The sequence below is a fragment of the Glycine soja genome, chromosome 14 (assembly GCF_004193775.1).
Source record: "Glycine soja cultivar W05 chromosome 14, ASM419377v2, whole genome shotgun sequence".
Taxonomy (NCBI): Eukaryota; Viridiplantae; Streptophyta; class Magnoliopsida; order Fabales; family Fabaceae; genus Glycine; species Glycine soja.
Window position 1 is genome coordinate 19,586,765 of NC_041015.1, and position 5,619 is coordinate 19,592,383.

The following is a 5,619-nucleotide window of genomic DNA, read 5'->3' on the forward strand; positions in this document are numbered from 1 at the left end:
TGCCAAGAGTCACACCTATTCAAATTTTTTATGAATGACCATCAAAGGTGACTTGGAAACACGAACTTAAAGGGAGTTTTCCTTGCCCAAAAAGTTTTATCCTCTTAAAAGATTAAGAGTTTTTCTGAACTGAAATATTTTATCCTCTCATAAAGATTCCTTGGTCAACCACTTGCATATTCCATAAAGAATTTTGATTGATCTTCATTGTACAATCTATCTCTATTAAGAGAGATCTCTTCTTCTCTTTTTCTTATTTCTGAAAAGGGATTAAGAGGCCGTGGGTCTCTTGTTGTAGAGGATTCCTGAACACAAGGGAAGGGTTGTCCCTGTGTGGTTCAGACTTTGTAAAAGGAGTTTTACAAAGAGAGTGGAAAATCTCAAGTGGGTTGCTTGAGGACTGGACGTAGGCGCGGGAAGTGGCCAAACCAGTATAAATCAAGTTTGCATTCCTCTCTTCCTTTAAACTTCTTTTATTTATTGCTATTTATCTTTTGCTTTAAAGAAGTTTATTTTGAATTGTCTTTTGAGTAATTCATGTTAAGGGTGCATTGTTAATCCAAAAAGAAAGAGTGATAGTTCAATTGGGGAATAGTCTTTGCATCTTAATTCAACCCCCCTTTTTCTTAAGGTAACTGAGGCCATTTGTCCAACATCCTATTCTTGATAACTCACTTCTCTCTAAAAAGACAAAATGAGGTCACATGAACGTCTATATTTTTACTTGAAAACACAGTCAATCAAATGCCTTTTTATTTTTTATTTTGAAACTTATTTTTTATTTTGAAACTTATTTGTTTTGAACTTTGCTCGTTGTTTTACGGCACCACCACCAACGTGCAAGATGAGTAATCTATGATTGAACGGTCTTGGAAGTCAACACTCAGGAGCGTAGGTTGCTTGAGCAAACAGACCAATGGCTTACACTCACATTCCGGTGGAAGTTGAATAAGCAAAGATGTGTTCGTGAGAGGATGTCCATTTTATCCATATCATTTAGCATTGTAACTGTGGTTTATGGCATAAACTTGAAAATCCTGATGAGTCATAACAACAGCTTCCAGAATTGCCCCATGTATGGTGTTTCTTGTCAATGTTAGGATTCAACAAGCGATTCTCCTCAAATTTCAGCCAGCCCGTATCAATTAGACTTCATACTTTATGCTTCGGGGTCATACAATGCTCAATGGAATGCCCCGGGGCTCCTCCATGATAAGCACACGTTGCGTTCGAGTCGTATCCTCAGAAAAATGGAGGTTGAGGAACCTTGGTTGGGGTTATGGCTACCATTGAATTATTGAGTGGATATGGGATCAAGTTTAGCATATGACAACGGAATTTGGGGTGAACCCTACAGGCTTTTTTGCTGCAAAATTCCTTTTTGTTTGGTGTTTTTTGGTTTGTGCTAAAGGTGGTCTTCGTCATTGGAAGTGCGGTAGACAGACTTTGTGGTTGATTTAGGGATGGCCTTTGTGGATAACTGGGCGGTGGGTAAGGAGGAGGTTTGTTATTGGCTGAGTAATGACATTGTTGGGTTGGTGGGAAACTTGGCCGTACAGGAATGGCAGTCACAGCATGGGTTTCTCCCTCTTTCTCACCCTCTTCATTTGCCCCAGTTTTCTCAGTCGTCCTAGTAGGATGATCAAATTTGCCTCTTTTCGGACCCACATCGATCCTTTCACTGGCGAAGACCAAATCCGGAAAGCTTTGAGGGTGCGCAGCCCACCATCTTTTCATAGTAGAGTATCGATAATGTGTCTACCATCACGATTATCGTCTCCCTTTCCATCATTGGGGGTACCACCTGGGCCGCCAGATCCCTCCACCTTTTGGGCGTGTTCTTTGAAAGATCCGTCCCCCTTTTTGCACATGTTCTGTAGTTGCATCCTATCCGAAACCATATCTGATGCAATCCTCCCTAGGAAGGGACCAATCACTAGAACCATGAGCAAGAGGCTCCAAGAAGATTGGGCTAGAGCTGCTGAAGAAGGCCCTAGGGTTCTCATGAACCTTAGGGTAGATTTCTGAGCCCATGGGCCAAGGTTGGGTCCAATTATCTTTGTACATATTAGACTAGGATGTCATTATATTTGGTCCTTGTATATAGGGCTCCATATTGTAGGTAGGGTACCCTAGAAATATAGGATTTTTCAGCCTTTGTATTTTTTGGGCACCTAGACTAGTTTTTGTATTAGGGGTAGTTTTGTAATTTCACATGCACTAAGTGGATATTTGATGTGTGTGGTTGGAAATAAATTTAATTGAATTGGTAGAAGCCCAATCCAATTAAATTTTAGAGGGGGAGGTGAGCATTTGCTTACTACACCCCATTGCCACATCATATAGTCACACTTTGTGCATGTCCTTCATGCTTTTCATGCCTCATGACACCTAAGCACACTTAGTGGAGAATCTTGTAATTGATCTTGGATTAGTGGGCTGAACCATAACTAAAATTCACTAATCATAATTAGTGAAATTTTGGCTCCAAAGTTTGGCTCCACAAATTCAATTTCAAATTCAAGTGAAATTTGAATTTCCCTCCAATTTTGTGTGACACTTAGGCTATAAATAGAGGTCATGTGTGTGTATTTTTTTCAACTTTGATCATTTGAATATTAACTTCAGATTTCAGAGCTCCTTTTGAGCACAAAATTTCGTGCTCTTCTCTCCCTCTCCCTTCATTCATCTCCTTCTTCCTCCAAGCTCTTATCCATGGCCTCCTATGGTGGTGAGCTTCTTCTAGACTCATCTTCTCCTTGAAGTGGCGTCTCCTCTCTCTCTTCCTTCTCCATTCCGCTGCCATTTATCTTCCAAGAAGCAAAGGAATCCATTGATGAAGAAGATCCTAGGCCTACAAGCTCCAATGGAGCTTGCATCAATATCAAAATTGTACTGATACTGCCTAACAAAGGCAACCATTAGGTCCTTCCAAGAATGGACTCGGGAAGGTTCCAAGTTAGTGTATCAGGTAACAGCTACCCCAGTAAGACTTTCATGGAAGGAATGTATCAGCAATTCCTCATCTTTTGCGTATTCCCCCATCTTCTGACAATACATCTTTAGATGGTTCTTGGGGCAAGTAGTCCCCTTGTACTTGTCAAAGTCCAGCACCTTGAACTTGGGAGGGGTGATGATATTGGGTTCTAGGAACAACTCTTTTAGGTTAGCAAAGGCATAATCTTCACCTCCTTCAATGGCCTTGAGCCTTTCCTCTAAATGATCCAACTTTTCCATTTCTGCCATAGCACGAGGGTTTTTACTTGTTGTGGAACGTGAGGGTTGTGGTTGTGGATGATACTGAGGGCCCTCCAAAGTGTTTTGCAGGGGTACACCACCAACTGCTTACCCTTCAGCGGCATATCCGAGGCAAGGCTCGAAGTCGGCTAGATTGTGGTGGGGCATTCCATGTGTCTCCTCCATGGGTCGAGAGACATGTGCATGATCAGATTGAGGTTGTTGGCTCTTAATGAGTATGAGAGTGGAGTTATTGAGATTTTCATTGAGAATGTACGCCACATTGGGTGGTGTATAGTTTGGGAGGCAAGCCATATGGCGGGAAGGCGTGCTTGTTTTGAATTTGCACATCATGGGTGTCGCAACCTACCCTTCGGCGGGAGGGCGACGCGAGACTCGTGGGATGCGTGTTCCACGAAAGGAATACGCGCGGAGTCGCCACCAACGTTTATTTGAGGAAAACGTCGGAAAAACCGGAAAAGATGCGATCTACGAACTTTTAAGTGAAAAGGTTCGGGAGTTGTATTTACGCACGGGGAAGGTATTAGCACCCCACACGTGCGTCCCAAGGGACGGCAACCTTTAATCGAATGTGCAAACATGACTTTGATTTTTTATGTTCCCTTTTTATGTCTCTATATCCTTTATACCCTTTTTATATTTTTCTCTTTTTGTGGTCGACAAGGGTGTTTCCCTTTGCTCCTACGTATTCCTCAATTTGCAATGAGGAAATCAGACCTACGTAGTTCTTTCTTATCAAGTGATTCTCTTTTTGCTTAAGAGGTGATCATTTTAAGGCGTTGGACCTAAAAAAATGACCCATTTTACTTAGTGAGAAATTGAAATGACAAACTTTCAAAAGCCTATTTTTGTGGACGAGCTTGACTAGGCGAGTTGATTTTAGCCTTAGTTTCACTTTAGTTATTAATCAATTCGATTAAGAATGAGAAATCCCAAAGCGAAAACGTCCGATTGATTTTCCGCTTTATTTGGCTAAAAGATGGTTTTTTTATTATTATATTATTTTTTACCTCTTTTTGATTTCCAACGTGGTTACGGCACGACCGAACGGTCGGAATTCATTTTAACCGAAGTTAACGGATAATACAATTCAAACGTTCGGTGGAAATTGATTTTATTTTTAAGTTAAGCGAGAAATGACTTAAGTAAAATGGCTTAAGCACGTCAACAGGGGGTATAAAAAGTAAACAAACGAGAATAAAAATGCACGAAACACAATGTGGACCACCAAGGGTGCATAGAATGAATCGAAAAGCTTGGTTCGAGGTACTTACCCGTTGAAGATCGAAGAATGATGAAGAACGAATGAAGAACGTCGAAGAACGGTTGAAACCTTTGCGAAATTCCTCACGGAAAACGTTACGGAAACGTTTCGGAAGCGCCTCGGCTTAGATTTTCTTCACGGAAACAATTTTTCCAAGCAAATTCGAAAGAGAGAGAAGTGCCAAAGGGGCTGAACCCTTTTCTTCTTCACTTCCTCCCCTATTTATAGCAAAATAGGGGAGGTGGTTGCCGCCCAGCTCGCCCAGGCGAGCTAGGTTGCTTCCTCCAGAAGCAACAGCCTTCTGGAGGAATATTCTGGAGGGCCCAAGTGGGCCTGGGTGCTATTTGCACCCACATTTTTACTAAGTACACCCCCTCTGCTTTTTTTTGGTGATTCTTTTTTCGTAAAGTTACGGAAACTTACGAATTTCGTAACGATACTTGTTTTCTTTCCGTAATGTTACGGAACCTTGCGGATTACATAATCATCCCCTTTTTGACTTACGGAATGTTACGGAACCTCACTTAATTATGCAACGATGCTTCCATTTGATTTCCGGTGTGTCACGGAAACTTACGGATTGTGCATCAATATTTTTTTGGTTTTTCGGCATGTCCTGGAATTTGACAAATTGCCTAATGATGGGTACCAAGCACCTCACAAGGACCAAAGAAAGGTCGCATGTCATCAAGCAAAGGTCCCCGGACGAAATTAGGGTATCACAGTTTCCCCTCTTTACTTGTCTTTTATTGGAGATAAAAGGAAAGTAAAGATAAGACACTAATTTCGTTCCTCTCGATTTGACGAGAGTCGCGGGTGACCATAAAATCTCCACATGCAAATGACTTGTTGTTCCCAGATTTTCACAAATTGCCTAATGATGGGTGCCAAGCACCTCACAAGGACCAAAGAAAGGTCGCATGTCATCAAGCAAAGGCCCCCGGACGAAAATTAGTGTTTGACACTAATTTCGCTCCTCTCGGTTGACGAGAGTCGCGGGTGACCATGACTTGTCGTTCCCGGATTTTCGCAAATTGCCTAATGATGGGCGCCAAGCACCTCACAAGGACCAAAGAAATGTCACATGTCATCAAGCA